The sequence below is a fragment of the Pristiophorus japonicus genome, chromosome 2, assembly GCF_044704955.1.
Source record: "Pristiophorus japonicus isolate sPriJap1 chromosome 2, sPriJap1.hap1, whole genome shotgun sequence".
In the NCBI taxonomy this organism is placed as follows: Eukaryota; Metazoa; Chordata; class Chondrichthyes; family Pristiophoridae; genus Pristiophorus; species Pristiophorus japonicus.
In genome coordinates, this window is record NC_091978.1 from 221,547,905 (window position 1) to 221,562,412 (window position 14,508).

The window sequence follows — 14,508 nt, forward strand, 5'->3', positions numbered from 1 at the left end:
GGACATGAAAAAATATAAAGGCTATGCTTTGCATGCAACAGATGTCCAACAACCTGAAATGGAGACTGGAGTGAGCAGTACAGACAGAAATGTGCAGCAGATCTAAGTTTGTAAGTATAGGATCTTTGCTTTGTAACATTTTAAAGTTTCCACGAGATGTCGTCAGTAAAGTAGCTTTAGTTGCTCAATTAGTGTGGAACATTTCTCAGTGAGCAGATCTCTACCTGTTTCTGCTTTGCCATTTCACTTTACAGACAATTGTCACCTGAACAGTAGCATTTTCTATTTTATTGCTGTGGTAAGTGCTACCATGTTTGGGCGACGGATTTCTGGCTCCTCACGTGCAATCGGAACTCTTGACAACTGGCTCGTCACGTTGGAAGGCTAAATGACGACGCGAACAGTACTCATGTCACATTTCTTCCCAATGCAAACTCTATTTCAGAAATACTTTGGGGAAGGATTCTTTCTTTCACGTTAACGCTGGTAGCTCCATGCAGACTCTGCAGTCAAAAGACAACACAATGAAAGTGCGAATACATTCATACCATTAAAATCGTATTGGTGCTGCCTTGTTGTGGTGACTCTTGACTGCAGTCACCAAGATATCCCTTGAGATATACGGTTTCACTCATGTTATCCTTTGGCAATGCTTTTATTAATCTGAGAGTATTTCACTCGAGATTCATTCACAGATAGCCCTTCATAAGACCTTGCTTCAAATAGTTGAGGAGGCTGCTCGATTGTACCAACTTCTCTTATTCTCAACTCATGTCCTTTAACCCTGCAACGAAATATTGAAGGGAAATGTCACCCGAATGCTAAAATTTCCTATTTTTTCTTTGATAGTAAGTGTTACCGTATTGGGGTGACATTTACAACCTGTCTTAACCACATCATGTCAAAGCTGTTCATTTTTCCCTTTGCTGCTGCCTCCATTTCGGAATTCTGATACTAATTTCTTCAAATGATCATCTTTAATTGTTCTGTTTGTATTGTATTTCACTTTCCCAGATTCTTTCTGTACTTTTCCTGGAACTGGTAGTTGCATAGGAGATGGGCAATGTAAAATCACCTCAAGTATCGTACTGATAGCTTCTTGAAAACAAAAACTGTAATTGCTAAATGTTGTGGTGTCTGTGCTTGTTACAACATCATCAGATTGTCCAGTAAAATAGACTTAGCGGCAGAATTAGTGTGGAACATTTCTCACTGAGCAGATCTGTACCTGTTTCTGCCTTTCCATTTCATATTACAGACAATTGTTACCTGAACAGTAGCATTTTCTATTTTATTGCTGTGCTAAGTGCTACCATGTTTGGGCAATGGATTTCTGGCTCCTCGCGTGCAATCGGAACTCTTGACAACTGGCCCGTCACGTGGGAAGGCGAACATTAATCTTCTCACATTTCTTCCCAAAGCAAACTGTATTTCAGAAATACTTTTGGAAAGGATTCTTTCTTTCAGGACACTGCTCGTAGCTCCATGCAGCCTCTGCAGTCTAAAGACACCACAACGATAGTGCGAATACATTCTTCACATCAATGTCCTATTTGTGCTTCCTTGTTTCGGCAACTCTTGATTGCACTCGCCAAGATATCCCTTGAAATATAAGGTATAACTCATGCTTTACCTTTGGCAATGCTCTTATTAATCTGAGAAGAGTTGATTCGAGGTTTATTAACAGACAGCACTCCGTACGACCTTGCTTCAAATAGTTGAGGAGGCTGTTCATGTGTACCAACTTCTCTCTTATTCTGAGAACATGTATTTCAACGCTGTAACGAAACATTGTGTGGAAATGTCACCCTAATGCTAACATTTCCTTTTGTTTCTTTGTCGTACATGCTACTGAATTGGGGTGACATTTACTCCCTCATGGAACCACTGTGTGTCAAACCTGTTCATTTTTCCCATTCGTCCTGCCACCATTTAGGAATTTGGACTCGAATGTCTTCAAGTGCTCATCTCTAACTGTTCTGTCTCGACTGTATTTCACTTTCGCAGACTCTTTCTATACTTTTACTCGAACTGGTAGTTTCCAATGTAAAGTCACCTCAACAGTGGTACTGGTAGCTTCTTGAAAACAAAAACTAAGTGCTATCTGTTGTAGTGTCATTGCTTATTGTAACACCATCAGACTGTCCAGTTCACAGTATCTTGCAATGTTGAGTATGCCAGGGAAATGTATCTCTAACAGTAGCATCCCCTACTCGATATATGTGCAAGTATCTTCATTTTGGCGTGATATATATCTTAATGATGGAACTTTTATTGAATCTCAGTGTTTCAAAATTACCGTAGCTACCAAATTCTTGCAGATTTTTTCAGTATCAGCGTGCATCAGGTTGAGATGCACCAGCTCAGATTAACATAAGAGATCAACTAAATTTCTGACAACATGAGTACAAAAGGCAACCATTGTTACCTATTCAATGACACAGTAATGAGGTGTGAATTGCAAAGGTGAAATGTAGGGACATGAAAAAATATAAAGGCTATGCTTTGCATGCAACAGATGTCCAACAACCTGAAATGGAGACTGGAGTGAGCAGTACAGACAGAAATGTGCAGCAGATCTAAGTTTGTAAGTATAGGATCTTTGCTTTGTAACATTTTAAAGTTTCCACGAGATGTCGTCAGTAAAGTAGCTTTAGTTGCTCAATTAGTGTGGAACATTTCTCAGTGAGCAGATCTCTACCTGTTTCTGCTTTGCCATTTCACTTTACAGACAATTGTCACCTGAACAGTAGCATTTTCTATTTTATTGCTGTGGTAAGTGCTACCATGTTTGGGCGACGGATTTCTGGCTCCTCACGTGCAATCGGAACTCTTGACAACTGGCTCGTCACGTTGGAAGGATAAATGACGACGCGAACAGTACTCATGTCACATTTCTTCCCAATGCAAACTCTATTTCAGAAATACTTTGGAGAAGGATTCTTTCTTTCACGATAACGCTGGTAGCTCCATGCAGCCTCTGCAGTCAAAAGACAACACAATGAAAGTGCGAATAAATTCATACCATCAAAATCATATTGGTGCTGCCTTGTTGTGGTGACTCTTGACTGCAGTCACCAAGATATCCCTTGAGATATACGGTTTCACTCATGTTATCCTTTGGCAATGCTTTTATTAATCTGAGAGTATTTCACTCGAGATTCATTCACAGATAGCCCTTCATAAGACCTTGCTTCAAATAGTTGAGGAGGCTGCTCGATTGTACCAACTTCTCTTATTCTCAACTCATGTCCTTTAACCCTGCAACGAAATATTGAAGGGAAATGTTACCCGAATGCTAAAATGTCCTATTTTTTCTTGATAGTAAGTGTTACCGTATTGGGGTGACATTTACAACCTGTCTTAACCACATCATGTCAAAGCTGTTCATTTTTCCCTTTGCTGCTGCCTCCATTTCGGAATTCTGATACTAATTTCTTCAAATGATCATCTTTAATTGTTCTGTTTGTATTGTATTTCACTTTCCCAGATTCTTTCTGTACTTTTCCTGGAACTGGTAGTTGCATAGGAGATGGGCAATGTAAAATCACCTCAAGTATCGTACTGATAGCTTCTTGAAACCAAAAACTGTAATTGCTAAATGTTGTGGTGTCGGTTCTTGTTACAACATCATCAGATTGTCCAGTAAAATAGACTTAGCGGCAAAATGAGTGTGGAACATTTCTCACTGAGCAGATCTGTACCTGTTTCTGCCTTTCCATTTCACATTGCAGACAATTGTCACCTGAACAGTAGCATTTACTATTTTATTGCTGTGCTAAGTGCTACCATGTTTGGGCGATGGATTTCTGGCTCCTCACGTGGGAAGGCAATCATTAATCTTCTCACATTTCTTCCCAATGCAAACTGTATTTCAGAAATACTTTTGGAAAGGATTCTTTCTTTCAGGACACTGCTCGTAGCTCCATGCAGCCTCTGCAGTCTAAAGACACCACAACGATAGTGCGAATACATTCTTCACATCAAAGTCCTATTTGTGCTTCCTTGTTGCGGCGACTCTTGATTGCACTCGCCAAGATATCCCTTGAGATATAAGGTATAACTCATGCCTTACCTTTGGCAATGCTCTTATTAATCTGAGAAGAGTTGATTCGAGGTTTATTAACAGACAGCACTCCGTACGACCTTGCTTCAAATAGTTGAGGAGGCTGCTCATGTGTACCAACTTCTCCCTTATTCTGAGAACATGTACTTCAACGCTGTAACGAAACATTGTGGGGAAATGTCACCCTAATGCTAACATTTCCTTTTGTTTCTTTGTCGTACATGCTACTGAATTGGGGTGACATTTACTCCCTCATGGAACCACTGTGTGTCAAACCTGTTCATTTTTCCCATTCGTCCTGCCACCATTTAGGAATTTGGACTCGAATGTCTTCAAGTGCTCATCTCTAACTGTTCTGTCTCGACTGTATTTCACTTTCGCAGAATCTTTCTTTTCTTTTACTCGAACTGGTAGTTTCACAGGAGATTGGCAATGTAAAGTCACCTCGACAGTGGTACTGGTAGCTTCTTGAAAACAAAAACTAAGTGCTACCTGTTGTGGTGTCATTGCTTGTTGTAACACCATCAGACTGTCCAGTTCACAGTATCTTGCAATGTTGAGTATGCCAGGGAAATGTATCTCTAACAGTAGCATCCCCTACTCGATATATGTGCAAGTATCTTCATTTTGGCGTGATATATATCTTAATGATGGAACTTTTATTGAATCTCAGTGTTTCAAAATTACCGTAGCTACCAAATTCTTGCAGATTTTTTCAGTATCAGCGTGCATCAGGTTGAGATGCACCAGCTCAGATTAACATAAGAGATCAACTAAATTTCTGACAACATGAGTACAAAAGGCAACCATTGTTACCTATTCAATGACACAGTAATGAGGTGTGAATTGCAAAGGTGAAATGTAGGGACATGAAAAAATATAAAGGCTATGCTTTGCATGCAACAGATGTCCAACAACCTGAAATGAAGACTGGAGTGAGCAGTACAGACAGAAATGTGCAGCAGATCTAAGTTTGTAAGTATAGGATCTTTGCTTTGTAACATTTTAAAGTTTCCACGAGATGGCGTCAGTAAAGTAGCTTTAGTTGCTCAATTAGTGTGGAACATTTCTCAGTGAGCAGATCTCTACCTGTTTCTGCTTTGCCATTTCACTTTACAGACAATTGTCACCTGAACAGTAGCATTTTCTATTTTATTGCTGTGGTAAGTGCTACCATGTTTGGGCGACGGATTTCTGGCTCCTCACGTGCAATCGGAACTCTTGACAACTGGCTCGTCACGTTGGAAGGCTAAATGACGACGCGAACAGTACTCATGTCACATTTCTTCCCAATGCAAACTCTATTTCAGAAATACTTTGGAGAAGGATTCTTTCTTTCACGATAACGCTGGTAGCTCCATGCAGCCTCTGCAGTCAAAAGACAACACAATGAAAGTGCGAATAAATTCATACCATCAAAATCATATTGGTGCTGCCTTGTTGTGGTGACTCTTGACTGCAGTCACCAAGATATCCCTTGAGATATACGGTTTCACTCATGTTATCCTTTGGCAATGCTTTTATTAATCTGAGAGTATTTCACTCGAGATTCATTCACAGATAGCCCTTCATAAGACCTTGCTTCAAATAGTTGAGGAGGCTGCTCGATTGTACCAACTTCTCTTATTCTCAACTCATGTCCTTTAACCCTGCAACGAAATATTGAAGGGAAATGTTACCCGAATGCTAAAATGTCCTATTTTTTCTTGATAGTAAGTGTTACCGTATTGGGGTGACATTTACAACCTGTCTTAACCACATCATGTCAAAGCTGTTCATTTTTCCCTTTGCTGCTGCCTCCATTTCGGAATTCTGATACTAATTTCTTCAAATGATCATCTTTAATTGTTCTGTTTGTATTGTATTTCACTTTCCCAGATTCTTTCTGTACTTTTCCTGGAACTGGTAGTTGCATAGGAGATGGGCAATGTAAAATCACCTCAAGTATCGTACTGATAGCTTCTTGAAACCAAAAACTGTAATTGCTAAATGTTGTGGTGTCGGTTCTTGTTACAACATCATCAGATTGTCCAGTAAAATAGACTTAGCGGCAAAATGAGTGTGGAACATTTCTCACTGAGCAGATCTGTACCTGTTTCTGCCTTTCCATTTCACATTGCAGACAATTGTCACCTGAACAGTAGCATTTACTATTTTATTGCTGTGCTAAGTGCTACCATGTTTGGGCGATGGATTTCTGGCTCCTCACGTGGGAAGGCAATCATTAATCTTCTCACATTTCTTCCCAATGCAAACTGTATTTCAGAAATACTTTTGGAAAGGATTCTTTCTTTCAGGACACTGCTCGTAGCTCCATGCAGCCTCTGCAGTCTAAAGACACCACAACGATAGTGCGAATACATTCTTCACATCAAAGTCCTATTTGTGCTTCCTTGTTGCGGCAACTCTTGATTGCACTCGCCAAGATATCCCTTGAGATATAAGGTATAACTCATGCCTTACCTTTGGCAATGCTCTTATTAATCTGAGAAGAGTTGATTCGAGGTTTATTAACAGACAGCACTCCGTACGACCTTGCTTCAAATAGTTGAGGAGGCTGCTCATGTGTACCAACTTCTCCCTTATTCTGAGAACATGTACTTCAACGCTGTAACGAAACATTGTGGGGAAATGTCACCCTAATGCTAACATTTCCTTTTGTTTCTTTGTCGTACATGCTACTGAATTGGGGTGACATTTACTCCCTCATGGAACCACTGTGTGTCAAACCTGTTCATTTTTCCCATTCGTCCTGCCACCATTTAGGAATTTGGACTCGAATGTCTTCAAGTGCTCATCTCTAACTGTTCTGTCTCGACTGTATTTCACTTTCGCAGAATCTTTCTTTTCTTTTACTCGAACTGGTAGTTTCACAGGAGATTGGCAATGTAAAGTCACCTCGACAGTGGTACTGGTAGCTTCTTGAAAACAAAAACTAAGTGCTACCTGTTGTGGTGTCATTGCTTGTTGTAACACCATCAGACTGTCCAGTTCACAGTATCTTGCAATGTTGAGTATGCCAGGGAAATGTATCTCTAACAGTAGCATCCCCTACTCGATATATGTGCAAGTATCTTCATTTTGGCGTGATATATATCTTAATGATGGAACTTTTATTGAATCTCAGTGTTTCAAAATTACCGTAGCTACCAAATTCTTGCAGATTTTTTCAGTATCAGCGTGCATCAGGTTGAGATGCACCAGCTCAGATTAACATAAGAGATCAACTAAATTTCTGACAACATGAGTACAAAAGGCAACCATTGTTACCTATTCAATGACACAGTAATGAGGTGTGAATTGCAAAGGTGAAATGTAGGGACATGAAAAAATATAAAGGCTATGCTTTGCATGCAACAGATGTCCAACAACCTGAAATGAAGACTGGAGTGAGCAGTACAGACAGAAATGTGCAGCAGATCTAAGTTTGTAAGTATAGGATCTTTGCTTTGTAACATTTTAAAGTTTCCATGAGATGGCGTCAGTAAAGTAGCTTTAGTTGCTCAATTAGTGTGGAACATTTCTCAGTGAGCAGATCTCTACCTGTTTCTGCTTTGCCATTTCACTTTACAGACAATTGTCACCTGAACAGTAGCATTTTCTATTTTATTGCTGTGGTAAGTGCTACCATGTTTGGGCGACGGATTTCTGGCTCCTCACGTGCAATCGGAACTCTTGACAACTGGCTCGTCACGTTGGAAGGCTAAATGACGACGCGAACAGTACTCATGTCACATTTCTTCCCAATGCAAACTCTATTTCAGAAATACTTTGGAGAAGGATTCTTTCTTTCACGATAACGCTGGTAGCTCCATGCAGCCTCTGCAGTCAAAAGACAACACAATGAAAGTGCGAATAAATTCATACCATCAAAATCATATTGGTGCTGCCTTGTTGTGGTGACTCTTGACTGCAGTCACCAAGATATCCCTTGAGATATACGGTTTCACTCATTTTATCCTTTGGCAATGCTTTTATTAAATGAGAATATTTCACTCGAGATTGATTCACAGATAGCCCTTCATAGAGCCTTGCTTCAAATAGTTGAGGAGGCTGCTCGATTGTACCAACTTCTCTTCTTCGCAACTCATATCCTTTAACGCTGCAACGAAATATTGAAGGGAAATGTCACCCGAATGATAACATTTCCTATTTTTCTTGATAGTAAGTGTTACCATATTGGGGTGACATTTACTACATGTCTTAACCACCTCATGTCAAAGCTGTTCATTTTTCCCTTTGCTGCTGCCTCCATTTAGGAATTTTGATACTAATTTCTTTAAATGATCATCTTTAATTGTTCTGTTTGTATTGTATTTCACTTTCCCAGATTCTTTCTGTACTTTTCCTGGAACTGGTAGTTGCATAGGAGATGGGCAATGTCAAATCACCTGAAGTATCGTATTGATAGCTTCTTGAAAACCAAAACTGTAATTGCTAAATGTTGTGGTGTCTGTGCTTGTTACAACATCATCAGATTGTCCAGTAAAATAGACTTAGCGGCAGAATTAGTGTGGAACATTTCTCACTGAGCAGATCTGTACCTGTTTCTGCCTTTCCATTTCATATTACAGACAATTGTTACCTGAACAGTAGCATTTTCTATTTTATTGCTGTGCTAAGTGCTACCATGTTTGGGCAATGGATTTCTGGCTCCTCACGTGGGAAGGCAATCATTAATCTTCTCACATTTCTTCCCAATGCAAACTGTATTTCAGAAATACTTTTGGAAAGGATTCTTTCTTTCAGGACACTGCTCGTAGCTCCATGCAGCCTCTGCAGTCTAAAGACACCACAACGATAGTGCGAATACATTCTTCACATCAAAGTCCTATTTGTGCTTCCTTGTTGCGGCGACTCTTGATTGCACTCGCCAAGATATCCCTTGAGATATAAGGTATAACTCATGCCTTACCTTTGGCTGTGCTCTTATTAATCTGAGAAGAGTTGATTCGAGGTTTATTAACAGACAGCACTCCGTACGACCTTGCTTCAAATAGTTGAGGAGGCTGCTCAGGTGTACCAACTTCTCTCTTATTCTGAGAACATGTACTTCAATGCTGTAACGAAACATTGTGGGGAAATGTCACCCTAATGCTAACATTTCCTTTTGTTTCTTTGTCGTACATGCTACTGAATTGGGGTGACATTTACTCCCTCATGGAACCACTGCGTGTCAAACCTGTTCATTTTTCCCATTCGTCCTGCCACCATTTAGGAATTTGGACTCGAATGTCTTCAAGTGCTCATCTCTAACTGTTCTGTCTCGACTGTATTTCACTTTCGCAGACTCTTTCTATACTTTTACTCGAACTGGTAGTTTCACAGGAGATTGGCAATGTAAAGTCACCTCAACAGTGGTACTGGTAGCTTCTTGAAAACAAAAACTAAGTGCTACCTGTTGTGGTGTCATTGCTTGTTGTAACACCATCAGACTGTCCAGTTCACAGTATCTTGCAATGTTGAGTATGCCAGGGAAATGTATCTCTAACAGTAGCATCCCCTACTCGATATATGTGCAAGTATCTTCATTTTGGCGTGATATATATCTTAATGATGGAACTTTTATTGAATCTCAGTGTTTCAAAATTACCGTAGCTACCAAATTCTTGCAGATTTTTTCAGTATCAGCGTGCATCAGGTTGAGATGCACCAGCTCAGATTAACATAAGAGATCAACTAAATTTCTGACAACATGAGTACAAAAGGCAACCATTGTTACCTATTCAATGACACAGTAATGAGGTGTGAATTGCAAAGGTGAAATGTAGGGACATGAAAAAATATAAAGGCTATGCTTTGCATGCAACAGATGTCCAACAACCTGAAATGGAGACTGGAGTGAGCAGTACAGACAGAAATGTGCAGCAGATCTAAGTTTGTAAGTATAGGATCTTTGCTTTGTAACATTTTAAAGTTTCCACGAGATGTCGTCAGTAAAGTAGCTTTAGTTGCTCAATTAGTGTGGAACATTTCTCAGTGAGCAGATCTCTACCTGTTTCTGCTTTGCCATTTCACTTTACAGACAATTGTCACCTGAACAGTAGCATTTTCTATTTTATTGCTGTGGTAAGTGCTACCATGTTTGGGCGACGGATTTCTGGCTCCTCACGTGCAATCGGAACTCTTGACAACTGGCTCGTCACGTTGGAAGGATAAATGACGACGCGAACAGTACTCATTTCACATTTCTTCCGAATGCAAACTCTATTTCAGAAATACTTTGGGGAAGGATTCTTTCTTTCACGATAACGCTGGTAGCTCCATGCAGCCTCTGCAGTCAAAAGACAACACAATGAAAGTGCGAATACATTCATACCATTAAAATCGTATTGGTGCTGCCTTGTTGTGGTGACTCTTGACTGCAGTCACCAAGATATCCCTTGACTCATGTTATCCTTTGGCAATGCTTTTATTAATCTGAGAATATTTCACTCGAGATTCATTCACAGATAGCCCTTCATAAGACCTTGCTTCAAATAGTTGAGGAGGCTGCTCGATTGTACCAACTTCTCTTATTCTCAACTCATGTCCTTTAACCCTGCAACGAATTATTGAAGGGAAATGTCACCCGTATGCTAAAAATTCCTATTTTTTCTTGATAGTAAGTGTTACCGTATTGGGGTGACATTTACAACCTGTCTTAACCACATCATGTCAAAGCTGTTCATTTTTCCCTTTGCTGCTGCCTCCATTTCGGAATTCTGATACTAATTTCTTCAAATGATCATCTTTAATTGTTCTGTTTGTATTGTATTTCACTTTCCCAGATTCTTTCTGTACTTTTCCTGGAACTGGTAGTTGCATAGGAGATGGGCAATGTAAAATCACCTCAAGTATCGTACTGATAGCTTCTTGAAAACAAAAACTGTAATTGCTAAATGTTGTGGTGTCTGTGCTTGTTACAACATCATCAGATTGTCCAGTAAAATAGACTTAGCGGCAGAATTAGTGTGGAACATTTCTCACTGAGCAGATCTGTACCTGTTTCTGCCTTTCCATTTCATATTACAGACAATTGTTACCTGAACAGTTGCATTTTCTATTTTATTGCTGTGCTAAGTGCTACCATGTTTGGGCAATGGATTTCTGGCTCCTCGCGTGCAATCGGAACTCTTGACAACTGGCCGTCACGTGGGAAGGCGAACATTAATCTTCTCACATTTCTTCCCAAAGCAAACTGTATTTCAGAAATACTTTTGGAAAGGATTCTTTCTTTCTGGACACTGCTCGTAGCTCCATGCAGCCTCTGCAGTCAAAAGACACCACAACGATAGTGCGAATACATTCTTCCCATCAAAGTCCTATTTGTGCTTCCTTGTTGCGGCGACTCTTGATTGCACTCGCCAAGATATCCCTTGAGATATAAGGTATAACTCATGCCTTACCTTTGGCAATGCTCTTATTAATCTGAGAAGAGTTGATTCGAGGTTTATTAACAGACAGCACTCCGTACGACCTTGCTTCAAATAGTTGAGGAGGCTGCTCATGTGTACCAACTTCTCTCTTATTCTGAGAACATGTACTATAATGCTGTAATGAAACATTGTGGGGAAATGTCACCCTAATGCTAACATTTCCTTTTGTTTCTTTGTCGTACATGCGACTGAATTGGGGTGACATTTACTCCCTCATGGAACCACTGTGTGTTAAACCTGTTCATTTTTCCCATTCGTCCTGCCACCATTTAGGAATTTGGACTCGAATGTCTTCAAGTGCTCATCTCCAACTGTTCTGTCTCGACTGTATTTCACTTTCGCAGAATCTTTCTTTTCTTTTACTCGAACTGGTAGTTTCACAGGAGATTGGCAATGTAAAGTCACCTCAACAGTGGTACTGGTAGCTTCTTGAAAACAAAAACTAAGTGCTACCTGTTGTGGTTTCATTGCTTGTTGTAACACCATCAGACTGTCCAGTTCACAGTATCTTGCAATGTTGAGTATGCCAGGGAAATGTATCTCTAACAGTAGCATCCCCTACTCGATATATGTGCAAGTATCTTCATTTTGGCGTGATATATATCTTAATGATGGAACTTTTATTGAATCTCAGTGTTTCAAAATTACCATAGCTACCAAATTCTTGCAGATTTTTTCAGTATCAGCGTGCATCAGGTTGAGATGCACCAGCTCAGATTAACATAAGAGATCAACTAAATTTCTGACAACATGAGTACAAAAGGCAACCATTGTTTCCTATTCAATGACACAGTAATGAGGTGTGAATTGCAAAGGTGAAATGTAGGGACATGAAAAAATATAAAGGCTATGCTTTGCATGCAACAGATGTCCAACAACCTGAAATGGAGACTGGAGTGAGCAGTACAGACAGAAATGTGCAGCAGATCTAAGTTTGTAAGTATAGGATCTTTGCTTTGTAACATTTTAAAGTTTCCACGAGATGTCGTCAGTAAAGTAGCTTTAGTTGCTCAATTAGTGTGGAACATTTCTCAGTGAGCAGATCTCTACCTGTTTCTGCTTTGCCATTTCACTTTACAGACAATTGTCACCTGAACAGTAGCATTTTCTATTTTATTGCTGTGGTAAGTGCTACCATGTTTGGGCGACGGATTTCTGGCTCCTCACGTGCAATCGGAACTCTTGACAACTGGCTCGTCACGTTGGAAGGCTAAATGACGACGCGAACAGTACTCATGTCACATTTCTTCCCAATGCAAACTCTATTTCAGAAATACTTTGGAGAAGGATTCTTTCTTTCACGATGACGCTGGTAGCTCCATGCAGCCTCTGCAGTCAAAAGACAACACAATGAAAGTGCGAATACATTCATACCATCAAAATCATATTGGTGCTGCCTTGTTGTGGTGACTCTTGACTGCAGTCACCAAGATAACCCTTGAGATATACGGTTTCACTCATGTTATCCTTTGGCAATGCTTTGATTAATCTGAGAATATTTCACTCGAGATTCATTCACAGATAGCCCTTCATAAGACCTTGCTTCAAATAGTTGAGGAGGCTGCTCGATTGTACCAACTTCTCTTATTCTCAACTCATGTCCTTTAACCCTGCAACGAAATATTGAAGGGAAATGTTACCCGAATGCTAAAATGTCCTATTTTTTCTTGATAGTAAGTGTTACCGTATTGGGGTGACATTTACAACCTGTCTTAACCACATCATGTCAAAGCTGTTCATTTTTCCCTTTGCTGCTGCCTCCATTTCGGAATTCTGATACTAATTTCTTCAAATGATCATCTTTAATTGTTCTGTTTGTATTGTATTTCACTTTCCCAGATTCTTTCTGTACTTTTCCTGGAACTGGTAGTTGCATAGGAGATGGGCAATGTAAAATCACCTCAAGTATCGTACTGATAGCTTCTTGAAACCAAAAACTGTAATTGCTAAATGTTGTGGTGTCGGTTCTTGTTACAACATCATCAGATTGTCCAGTAAAATAGACTTAGCGGCAAAATGAGTGTGGAACATTTCTCACTGAGCAGATCTGTACCTGTTTCTGCCTTTCCATTTCACATTGCAGACAATTGTCACCTGAACAGTAGCATTTACTATTTTATTGCTGTGCTCAGTGCTACCATGTTTGGGCGATGGATTTCTGGCTCCTCACGTGGGAAGGCAATCATTAATCTTCTCACATTTCTTCCCAATGCAAACTGTATTTCAGAAATACTTTTGGAAAGGATTCTTTCTTTCAGGACACTGCTCGTAGCTCCATGCAGCCTCTGCAGTCTAAAGACACCACAACGATAGTGCGAATACATTCTTCACATCAAAGTCCTATTTGTGCTTCCTTGTTGCGGCGACTCTTGATTGCACTCGCCAAGATATCCCTTGAGATATAAGGTATAACTCATGCCTTACCTTTGGCAATGCTCTTATTAATCTGAGAAGAGTTGATTCGAGGTTTATTAACAGACAGCACTGCGTACGACCTTGCTTCAAATAGTTGAGGAGGCTGCTCATGTGTACCATCTTCTCCCTTATTCTGAGAACATGTACTTCAACGCTGTAACGAAACATTGTGGGGAAATGTCACCCTAATGCTAACATTTCCTTTTGTTTCTTTGTCGTACATGCTACTGAATTGGGGTGACATTTACTCCCTCATGGAACCACTGTGTGTCAAACCTGTTCATTTTTCCCATTCGACCTGCCACCATTTAGGAATTTGGACTCGAATGTCTTCAAGTGCTCATCTCCAACTGTTCTGTCTCGACTGTATTTCACTTTCGCAGAATCTTTCTTTTCTTTTACTCGAACTGGTAGTTTCACAGGAGATTGGCAATGTAAAGTCACCTCGACAGTGGTACTGGTAGCTTCTTGAAAACAAAAACTAAGTGCTACCTGTTGTGGTGTCATTGCTTGTTGTAACACCATCAGACTGTCCAGTTCACAGTATCTTGCAATGTTGAGTATGCCAGGGAAATGTATCTCTAACAGTAGCATCCCCTACTCGATATA